Below are 12888 nucleotides of genomic sequence, written 5' to 3'. Positions count from 1 at the left end.
TCATACTGACAGGATGCAATAGTCTTGAGAAAAAAAAAAAGATCTTGGTGAAATACCCAACAATATTGGCCTAAGTGTTATACAGTAATCTAAAGTTGATGTATGACTTGTTCATTTTCCTGTTTTTAGACAAATTGAAATAAATACCAATAATAATTTAGAGGTAACGTTTTGTGTCTTTTAGAAACCAAAATCAGGAGTGTTGCAGCATGGGTCTTAAAATAAGTGTGACAAACATGTGATCTATCATCAGGTCTGGACAGAAACGATCTAACAGGTCATCCAGGCTGTTGCTCTTCAGTGTTGACAAAAAGGGGAGATCTTTCTGATGCAGCTGAGGCTGTGAAATCTCCGCAGGGAATCCCATATTGATCTGACACAACTGCATTGATTTTGTTTTAAAAAGGCCAATTTGAGGAAAGTCATGTAATCCAGCCAGTCAGTCAAGTCACTTTTATTTATATAGTGCTTTATACAATACAGATTGTTTCAAAGCAGATTCACAGTGATAATGATGCATTTCGGCTGTTGTTCCAACCTGATCTCACGGGAATTCGTACGAATTTTACGAGGTGGCTAATTTGTAAAAGTTCGTAAAACCTCACTCGTACGAATTAGTGTGATTTTTGCTAAATCGTACACATTTTATGAGTTGGCCAATATGTATGAATTTGTACGAATGACCTACCCCTGACCCCGCCCCTAAACCTACCCATCACGTGGGTTTAGACAAATCGTACAAATTCGTATACGAATTAGCCACTTTTTAATCACTCGAATTGGTGAATGGTTGTTCAGCTGAAGTCAGTTCAAAGCAGATTTACTTCTGTTGTAAAGATCATCCAATATTAAATTAGTTCATTTCATCTATAAATCAGTTTAGCAAAAAAATGATGTCGTCGTCCAGCTCAGTTCTGTTCTTATAAAACGTCAGAGAGTATTGGAAACATTGGAAGCCATTGTGTTACTCCATTGGAAGCACAAGTGGAGCATTATTTTACCCAAAAAGATTGTTGCTGAAATAATTTTTCTGATTACCCCTTTTGTGTTTTAGCTTGATTTTTTTCAATTGAATTGTATCTCTCTATTGTACTCACAGTAGTATATACAATATCTAATTATGATAATGATGATATCACAAGCATGGCCTTATGGAATGGATGAAGTGTGCCACTGAATCTGCACCAGCATCATGCTAATAGCTGTAGATATAGGTCATCACAGTCACAGCTGTTGGTTAAAGAGCATAAGAGATGGTTCACTGGAGCTGGAATAAATTAAATGACCTTTCATGCTCCTCCAACAAGATTTTTCCATTAGGACAGCTCCATTTCTTATGCCCATGCAGCGAGCTGACTGGTGGGATCTCTTAAGTAAATTGCCTCATATGAAGATATGTATTTGCTTGTGGTGGAGCCACATAACCAAGTGTACTTCACCTTTTGACCGTAGATTGTAGCCACTGCTTTGAGATTCTAAACGACTAGAATAGGTCCGGTTATGAGCTGGAAGGATGTAATATTACTTTGTAAATATGAAGAGTGCCCATCCTGCCATTGATGTTCAACTTTAGAAAGGGTAGGATATATACTTTAAATGTCACTGAATGTCATGGCTTGTTCTAGCAGTGTTCAAGTCTTGATCTTGACTGCATACTGTTCTTTGTGTTTTGTTCTAGTTCTTTTTAAAATCAACATTAAAAAAAGAAGTTGCTGCAATAGTCTTCTCTTCCTTATTGAAACAAATACCCAAAGCCCCTTTCACACAGAGATTCCGGAAAATACACTGATAATGTGATCCCAGGAATTTTACTATGTATTTGCATTCAAACAGACGGCACTCTAGCTATTTGATGGCAATTTTCTGGGATCAATGCGCTGTGTGAAAGGGACTCGAGTGAAAGGGGCTTCTCGGACTTAATTTTGTTCATCAGGAATAAATACGGATATAAATAAATAAATACGGTATAATAAATACTGGAAGCCATTGTGTGCCCATATAGAATCACGGCAATCCATTGGCTGATGGCGCGGGCGCCGCCTTGACGCTCTTACGTCGTCATATTATATTAGCGCACATTATCTGATTTCATTATGCGAAATGATTTCCAGAGTGGAGCTCAACTCTACACTCTAAAAAATGCTGGGTTGTTTTAACCCAATTTTGGGTCAAATATGGACAAACCCAAAATGTTGGGTTAAAAATGTAATGTAAAAATTTAACCCAACGGCTGGGTTAGTCCATATTTGACCCAAAGTTGGGTTAAAACAACCCAGCATTTTTTAGAGTGTAGTCTATATTGATGGGTGGAGTAGTGGGAGTGGCCTGTGAAGCTGAGCATTGCATTGCACTATGGGGATTTTTGTCTACAATCCACAAGCACTAAAAAGTCATTTTCTGCCTTTTATCGGCCAAGAATGACCCAAATTAGAAATTTATGATACTATTTTACTACATATATGACCCACTTTCAATATATTCATGTCTCCACCGGTGGAATTACCCTTTAATACATAAGTTAATTGTTTACTGCACGATTGCTTTTCATTTTCTCTATATACATTTTTTTATTTATTTTTAGAAGATTTTTTTATTTTTGAAATAGTTAATATTCATAATAAAATAATGAAGCATATTAAATAAAAAATAATAAATGTAATTGCTGCTATCACAGGCATCTGCTTGTAACCTGAGGTAGAGTATGAGGTATAATTTTATTTTTTTATTTTTCTTCTAATTTTAAATTCTGATGAATTACTGAATACATTTAATCGAAAAGTTTGAAGCATATTTTAATCAGATTATCAGATCAACATTAAAAGACCAATATCCTACAGTGATGGCTGCAGTTGCTCTTTACAGTCAATATTTATTCTGCAGACGTGCTGAAATCCAGTCTGCAGGAATCTGCTGTATGTCCCCTCCCGGCGGTCCTGTTTCTGCGGCAACCCGCCATTTCTCTACCTGCCAAAACTGGCAGTGGTGTCTGTGAGATGCCTCTAGGCACTCAGACAGAAATATCACTGACAAGGTCAACTCCCTGCAGGGAAAGAGCTGCAAAAAACACCTTGTAGCCTCTCAGAGGTGTAAAAAAAAAAGACTTCAGTGTGAAGCGACTGAATATTGATGGCAAATAAACCATGATAGCATCTGCCGTAATCCTTTCTGCATGCATCCCGAAGAAGAATCTGACAGGCACTGCGATGTGTTTTATGTGTGAATATTGTCAGTCTATGCAGAAGCATCATGCCTATTCAATTAGGTCTTTGAACCTTGTGGAATTTAAATGCAACTTCAAAAAGATGCATCCTGTCATGTTTTTAGACTACATTTAGTGTCTCAAAAATGCTGGACTTTCTGAAGGTGTTGCAGACAGTTCGCATACCACCATATCCCGCAATGTCAATTTGTCATTTCTTTTATCCCCTAAAAGTTTCTTATCAACACCCAATTATCACCTGAGAATATAGAGATAGGGGGGGGGGGGGGGGGGAGAAGAAAAAGAATGCCTTAAAGGTGCTTTATGTAACTTTTCTTCTAAAATGAATCCTTTTTTATTGGATGTGTGTGAAGTAGTTGTTACCACACATTACAATGATCCACTTGTCGGTTTTTGATATTACCTCTGAAGGCCAGTATTCCTATGTGAAGTCTCCTGGTCGGATTTTCTGCGAAATCCATTCGCAGAATTCACACAACACAGACTCAACACAAACTCCACATAAATATAAAAAACAAAACAAAAATGATTCTGCTGAAGCTCGTCAGGCCAAACGTGAATCGGATCGACTTGGGACGACAACACGAATCAACATTGTGAGTTTCCAGCATGTTGTGTGATGCTTTCTCCGGTGTGTTGAAAGTCTCAGTGTGGTCGTGTACCATAAGTGCCCGCTTTTGTGTTTGAGCACGCGCAAGAGCACGAGTGCTCTTGTAAGAATTGGTTGCAATCTGAAACATCACCAATAGAGGCCGCTAAAAAATGCATATAGCACCTTTAAAGGGGAACTCTGGCACAAAATGAACCTTTGGTCTAATAACACATAGTCGACCGTTCTCTGAGATTTGTCTTCATGATAATCGAATGTAAAAGAGTTTTATTTCTGAAAACTGTTTAGCGTATAACGCTAGTATATGGGGGCATTTAATAAATAAAAAGAAATCGATAGTTTATACCACTAACAAGGCTAAAAATTGCCCCACAATAACACAGTTACATAATGAGTGTCCCTACATGCAAAACGAAGCATTGAGAACTTTGTAAGTGTACAGACTGTTTAATAAGAAGATACTTTATAAAGACAGTTCACTTCATGTAGACATGAGCCATCTTTGGAAAACAGTCTCGACAAGTCGAACCACGAACGTCGTTCATACAGAACTTCATACAGTTCAATCTTACAGTTCAGCTGACTTGGCACGTCATCATTCGTGGTTTGACATATCAAGACTGTTTTCATAAAAATGTAGATTAAACCACTGGAGTCATGTGGATTACTTTAAAGATGTCTTTCCTAACTTTCACGACACAAAGGACAGAATTAATGACAGAATTTCTGGTTGAACTAGCCCTTTAAAGTCAGTTATTAATGGTACTGTTGAGTAAAACTCAAGAATCATGGGTTGACCCAGGTCAGACAGAGTCGAGTGAATCTTTAGTGACCTCCCTTGTGCCATGGATCACCAACACTGCTCATCAAACTAGCCCATAGCCTCCACCTCTAGCTGTGAGAAATTAATCAAAATTTAATCTCCCCTCACAGTGTGTGGGAAGCCAAGCCTGCGTTGCCTGACATCTTCAGTTTGGCTTACTGAAATAAAAATAAAGTACTCTTGAAAGCAGCCCTGAATCCACTTTAGACCTTGCTGACCTATGCTGGAGCATAATGAATGCAGTTGGAACACAACGATCTGTGGAAACATGTTTTATCTGATAATATACTTTTTGTTCAGCTTATTTGTTTAAATTATCTCAAGCTATGTCCTCGGAATTTGGTAGAGATGTTTAAATAGAATCTGTCTTTTTTCCAAATGATGACACTGTCCTACTTTGAGAAAAAACATGTTTACCAAGCCAATCACCCACACGGTCACAGCAGCCATTTTTAGACCTCGATTAATCTTTTCTGAGGGCTTCTGAGGGTTGGGAAAAATAGTGCACTTACAATTCCCTTTTAAGTTTACAGGTACAGCAGCTCCGGCATTGTAAACCCTTTAAATGGGTTATTAGCATTAAGTGCCATAAAGATAAACTGTAAGTGGTTTCAATTTTTTGTGGCCTATTAAACAGCTGTGAGCGAGTATGTCTCTTTACAGGACAGAAATATTGTCCATAATAAAGTACAAAAGCTTTGTGCACTTGTAAGGAACATTTGCATATGTAATATAGTGAGATGTCCTGCGAAATAAGAACATTTCTATAGATAACATATATATATATATATATATATATATATATATATATATATATATATATATATATATATATATATATATATATATATATATATCCTTGCAGCCAAACAATCTTTGATTCAAATATATTTAGTATTTTTTTTTTTAACTGAGAGCTTCACTTTCAGCATCTAAGTACTTTTAAGAATCTCGACCTTTCTATTTTTCTTGTTTAATTCATCTTTTTTTTTAAGAGAGACTGAGAAGAGACAGATGGAGACAGTAACAGAGAGATGAAGTGAGGGAGTTTTCTGACCCATCATGTGTCAACACAACCTCTGCTACGATGAAAGGGTGAGGATGAAAGGGTGGGTTTGGTATTACTCAACAGCGGACACTGACTGAGAGAGTTTCATCTTTACAGAGTGATGTTTATTCTGTTGCAGTGGGACTTCGCACTCACACTGTGGACTTCCTGCAGAGACTGCACCTGTCCCTCCCTCACTGTCTTTCTGTTTTATGACAGTCCATCTGTGCTTTGTCCCTAACAACGCCCTTTAGCTGTGAACAGCACGTCATGATTGCCTATCTAACTATGTTATTAATACGTATACAGGTATTTTATAATAATAGCCTTGTAGGTGTTGGAAACCCATTTTATTTACACAGTTTAATTCACATAATCAGATTCGTTCTCTGCCTGCTCTCCTGTGATCTCCTCTGTCTCTCTGAAACTTCATGTCCTCCCAAAATATCTCGATCAGCTCATCCGTCTCGTTTTCTCTTGGCTGGTGCTGCTGGTCCCTCATTCGCGGAAAGAAGGACAGTAGTTAGGGTTGCCACTGCCAGGTCTGTGATTTTCTCCATCGGGCTGCCGAATTCTCCACAGGATTAGTGAGTGTGGGGGATGTTTTGGGGGTGTTGGAGCACAGAAATGAAATCGTACGGGGGTGGAAATCAACCCGCGAAAGAAAGTTTACCCGTGGCAACGTTTTCACACCTGAACGTCAGAACCTTCACGTTTGATGCATTTTATACTTTCAGAAAGTTTTGGTTTGGTTTCACACTGCAATTATGCGAGCGTACTAAAGAACTTTACGCGACAGCTGCGTCCTGTCGTCGTCATCTATGTGGGATAATGACATTGATTGGTTTAGAAAATGGAGGTGTAACTTTGACAACATGAATGAACAGACGCATATCGTTGCAACTATATTGTTATTTTTATGGCATAATTACCTGCAGCACCAACTCTAAACAACGCTAGTTCAAATTCGCCAAATGAATGTCCTCATTGTGCGAAAATTTTCTCGGCACAGGTGTTCTGACGGAACACCACCCATCAGAATGGGATACCTTCGGTTAATGCGCATGCCCAGCCAGCAGTGAAATTTGTGTCACAGCGCATGCGTTAGATTTAAACCATCATTTCAGCATACCAGATTACAAGCGGTAAGTGTTGGTCTTTTATATCGCATAAATTATATACGCATTACCTTTGCATGCCTTGTATAATCACAAGAAATGTTAAGAGACGTTTTCAATATATCATTTTTTGGCAAGTGGAGTCGTTAAAGTCTCATAACATCGCGTTACGTTAAATCTGGTGTTAACGAGATAGCGTTTGGCGCCATTTCATTTGACCATAGCATCTGACCGAGATGAATAGGTGACATTTTTCCTGTCACCTTCTGTTTTTTCGGCTTTTGGGGAACCACCAGAACTTCCTGTAAAAGGTCTGAAAGTCCGAACCATGCTTTCACACTAAAGAACCAAACCTTTTTTTCAGTTTGATCCGGACCGAGACTACCTCTTTTCGTTGGACCAAATTTCATCTGTTTGGTCCGGACTGTGGTCTGCGTGAGGTTTCTCAAATGTAATTTTGATTCGGACCAAACTGAAAAGGATGAAAGTCCGGACCAAACAAGGTAGGTGCGAATCAGTCATATGTCATCATAACCAATCATATCCAATCATATTCAATTATAGCGAATCATAGAGAGATTGAGCAATTGCCTTCTCTAATTTGAGAAACCAAACCCACCGTATGCTCAACCTAGGGTCCTAGGCCTTTATTTACCATGGGTTACAAATAAATAGGAGAAACAAAGTTTCACAGATCTTAAAAATATTCCAGCATTGTTGATTAACTGATAAATGTATGAATTGTGTGCTGTGATTTTGCACTGGAGGAGATTTCTCTTGGGACCTAATTAACAGTTTCAATTGGCTTGAGGAGGGATTTTAGTTTCCCAGGCAGCCCATGCTCTGACTGAGATTAATCAGGCATTTGTCTGTACTCTACCCTGTTACATGTCAAGCCCATTTTTTTCGAATGAGAATTTATTTTATTTTTTTACCATGTTTATTTGATGTTTTTTTGTTGAATATGATCAAGTCACTAAATCCATATTTAAAGGAAAGGAAAAGTTCACCCAAAATGTAAAATTCTGGGTGAGTAGATGATGACAGAAGTTTCATTTTTGGGTGAACTATCCTTTTAAGCAAAATGTTTCATTTTTACCTCCAGATTTGCACATAATGAGCGTTAAGTGAGTTACTTAGCTTGAACAGATGCTTCATCACTTTCCCTCAGTGCTGACATTTGAAGACAGCTCTGATGAATAGATGCAGTAAAAGCAGAGATGATTTGACCATGGCATCACTTCCTACTCAAACGGGACAATGATGTGGTATCTGTGGTGGGACAGCTTGATTATGGGATGAGGGGAACCTCTAGCCCTTATCAGGTGTCCCTGGACTATAAATGTGTCATGGTACAGAGAAAAGCCATCAATCCTTACCTCTTGCTTTCCAGTCACCCCTCTCCACCTTGTATCTGTTCTCACCCTCAATGCAGAATTCATGGGTTAAAGGACAGCATCAAACACCATCATATTTCTGTTGACCTAATTTCGGTGACGGTTTAAAGTTTTCTATAATGTGATGGAGAAAGGGTTCTCTTAAGGGTTTGCTTCTTCTCCTTAAACATCTCTGGCTTCGTTTTATCTTTTGTGTGTCTGAGTATGAAAATTGTTTGTGTTGTACAGACAGAGAGTGAATGCAGCTGTCCATACCTGTGTTGTAGTGCATGCTTCAGGAAACATTTGCAGAATCAGCATTTCCTGACATCACTGTAAGCATTTATGTGTGACCTTATATTGACTTTGACTCTATGGGCATGTCCCAAATGGCACCCTAAACACTCGCGGTCTTCCTCTGAGTGTGCACTTTCGTGAAGTAACGCCGTTTTGACTGTCAGGAAGAAATCTGCTCCTGCTCAGTGCAGGATCGGCAAAAGTGTGAATCGAGGGCACATATAGGCGGAAAAAAAAATTGCGAAAAAAAATTCTGAAACCTAAAACGTTTGTTACCTTGACTATTATGTAAAATAAGTAGGCCTAGTGCTGTTAACACATGCAATAAATTTTTTATTATTTAATCAAGGCTGACTCAGATTCAAATATTTAAAGGCACAATATGTAGGTTTTTTTCGCCACAAGAGGGCGCAGTTTCCAACAATAACAAAGGCATAGGTTTATGACGCAGTGATGTGCTGATTGATGGGACTTGCTGTCAAGCTGATGGATTTAATAATGAGTGAAAACATTCATGTTTTTAACATTACAGTGGTATGAAGTAGGTCGCGATTGCTAAAGAGAAATATCACACGCAAGTTCCGCGGATATAAAGGAATAAGGACATTTAATCCTACCGAACTACCTGAAAGTGCTGTATTACTCACACAGGTCAGTTTATTAGACGAATTAAACGTGTGAGGTAACGCAGCGCTGCTTCACTTGCTCTAGCGTTACACTATCACACTAAACGGCATTTAAATGTGTGTTGAAAGTTATAATGTTTTATTACGTGTTAGTTCGTTTGCTATATGAAACTAGCAGTAAGCTAGATCAACATTAGAATAACATACAGTACTGACCATATCAACATTAGAATAACATACAGTACTGACCATAACATTTCATCATGTTGAGCTAACGTAATATAACATTGATATGTTTTATGTATGTACATTTGCTTACCTGTCTAATAAAGCTGTCAAGTCGTGACTTGTGTGGTGCTAAACGTTATGTGCTACGCAGTTGTCCACGTCTGTTGCCATGGTTACGTCATGGCTATGCATCATTGACGGGCGATATTTTTTTCAGGGACGGCCGCTTAATTAAAATTGGAATTTCTCTGAAATAAAAAAAAAAATCTTTGGATAATTTTGGGATATTGCAAGTACACAACATGCAGGAAGTGATTTTTGGATATTTTATTACAAAATTCATACATATTGTACCTTTAACGCAATTACTTTTTTTTTCTGCCATCCTTTGGGATAGTGTTATATTGTTTTTATTTTTTTAATCAATTGACAGCACTAAAAATATGCTTAAATTGAAGCAGATTACTTACTGGAAATAAATAAAAACTAAAACAAGATAATAAAAATCACCCAACATAGCATTATTTAAATACAAAACGACAAAAGCTAATAGCAAAGTTAGTAAAAGCTAATTTAAAATATTAATACAAACTATAATATAAATATGACTAAAATAACACTGATGAAAATGTATAATCTGATTAATTTGTAATTAGTGAAATAATTGAGTATAGGCTACTGTGTGATATGGGTAAATAAATACTTTAGGCAGATGATCTATACGAGCAAATTTATTCATAGTTACATTTGTGCTATTGTTATGCTATTGGCATCACATTAATCGAGGAACCACAGCTGATTAAATACACAACGGTGAGGGAAAAATAACTTTGCTGTCCTGTATTTTTACACTCATTTTGAAAAGACTGCTGGTATATATATATATATATATATATATATATATATATATATATATATATTTTTTTTTTTTCTTTTTTTTTTCTGAAATCTGGAAACTGTTGCTCATATGGCAATCCATTCTGTTTTCCATAACCATTTCTATTTTCTGTAATGTACCTCAGCTTAATGAAGAAATATTTAATGAAAATATTCTAATGCACAAGCACTAAAAAATACAAGCTATTTTGGGCTCTGCTAAATGTGTTATGTTGACAAAAAAAAAAAACTTTAGGATTCACTCGCTTCCTTCAGTGGATTAAGCCATCAGTCTTGTGAAAGAAGAAGAAGGGAAGAAATGTTCCAAGTTCTTTGTAGTTTTATCACGGTTAATCCTGCCGTGTTAATCAAAGATGGAGGGGGATAAAGCTGTGGAATCCTTGAGACATTCAGAATAAGGAACGAGATTTAAGAGGAACAGACAATCAGTGAATGTTTTAACCAATGATTTGCTATATATACCCTTAAGAGCAAACGGTGTGTGTGTGCGCTGCAGATTTAATATTTTTTTCTGATTGTGCACCCCTGGGTTTGTTTCGCACTCGACCCGGAGAGGGGTCCCTGATAACAGTAATTATGCTGCCACAGCATTGGACCCCTCTGGTGAAGATGATGTTGAATTATTACATGTGTCAGCAGGAAACATCCTTAAAAACCTCCATTGACCAATAGCAGTTCATATTTCAGAGAAAATACAATACTTTATGTCCTGCAAGAGATCAATGAAAACCATTTTATTTGTTTGACTGAAACAGAAAACAAAGTTTGATATTGCGATTTTATGTTTTACAGTGTTAAGATTTGCATTCACTTGATACTGCAGTCACATATATTCACACACAGATATAATTTACATTATTTGTAAATACAGATGGGCGCTCTGGGGATACTTCTAGAGTGAAGGGGATGCTCTTTAACGTCATTATGGCCTGAGTTATTTCAGTTTCTGTTTGCCTAGACATGATTTAGATCCCATTGAATTATTAAAAGACAGAAAAACTGTCAAAGAGGAGACAGTCTCTGAGTAAAGGGGTGCGTGTGATTGGTTTCAACCCATGAGGAGTGTACCGTATGTGGGCTGATTTTCTATCTGGTCAAAGGTCATAGGAAGCTTACGTTCATCTTCTCTTAGCTTAAAAAGGCTGGAATCCCTGAAACAGATGCCTTACAATGAGAGATTTTTATGCATTGTCAACTTCAAGCATATCAGTGACAGGTCAAAGCACTGTCCCGGGAGTCATTCTGATAATAAATAGCATTTTAGCATCCACTTTTCTTTTTTGTTTACCTTGAAACTGACAGTCAGTTTTGTACACTGTAAAAATGAATACAACATTTGAATACAAATGTGATTACAAGAAATATTATTAATTAAATTTAACAAATTAGAACTGAGTAATAATTAATACAATTAATTCCTTAAAAGTTAAACATTTAAAATGAGTAAAATAAAAATAAATAAATAAATAAACTAAAATATCTGAATAACAGATAGACGTCAACGATGACGTCAAAGAACTCTTTATTTTATTTTGCCAATATTGAAGACATTTGATGTTAACAAGCAGAATCACTGAAGGAGGAAACCATAATTTTAAGTCACCATTATGGTGATCAATGTTTGTTTTAGTTGGACTCTTGACACCTTAAGTCATTCACTTTAAGTTTTTTTTTGGCTGATATACCTGAGTTATAACAGTCAGATGAACAGACAGTGGTGTTGGTTAAGTTAACAATCATTTTTTTTTTACAATCATTTGGTTAACTTTTACTCATTACTGGTTAACTTTTAAGGAATTAATTTGATTATTTATTACTCAACTGTAATTAGTCAAATTTAATTAATAATATTGCTTGTAATCTGTTGCCACAATTTTATTGCTTAGATATAGCATATTCATGTTTACAGTGTAGCAGCAAACACCTTTGAACAAATTATGCATATAAATCAAATAAGCTTAAGCAGTTTGCTTATAAAGGTCCATAAATGGGCAACACTCTTCCTGCGCTGGTATAATCTCTACATATCTCTGTTTCTGTTACTCAAATGTGCAGAGTAATGGAATTGTCCATTCTTAGAAGATATCAAGAGTTCTGCTTAAGCAAACTAACTGAACAGGAAGCAGGATGTGGTTGGTGCTCAGAGGATTCATGCTATCGTCATGATTGAAAGGTCACTTCTCATTCAAAACCATGCAAAAAGTTCCTGCATTTACAGTAAAAATACAGCAGTGAACTAAATTATTAAAGTTTAAAAGAAAAGTACCTTCATTAGCTCCAATTCAGAATATTACAATAAAGGATTACGTGATGCTGAAAATTCATCTATCACAGGATTATTCACGTTACACAAAATTGGTCTTTTTGCTGGATTGAATAAATACAGCATTGGTGAGCGTAAGAACTAAAAAACTTTTGAATGGTAGTGTATTTTATTTATATCTTAATCGTCATAAATAATGATAATAATTGACAAAATGGCAGTCCAAAATGATTTTAAGCATTTCTTTCATGGTGTGATACAGAAAACTGCACTTGTGGAGATGTGGTATTCAAACCAATTTTGCTAATTTTGTTCACTGCTATTAACACAGATCAGTGCCTGTAATTTTTAATGTTGGCTATCAATGGATGTACGGAATTGC

Source organism: Pimephales promelas, chromosome 8, assembly GCF_988280905.1.
Source record: "Pimephales promelas chromosome 8, fPimPro1.hap1.1, whole genome shotgun sequence".
NCBI classification, from domain to species: Eukaryota; Metazoa; Chordata; class Actinopteri; order Cypriniformes; family Leuciscidae; genus Pimephales; species Pimephales promelas.
This window is presented reverse-complemented; position numbering follows the sequence as displayed.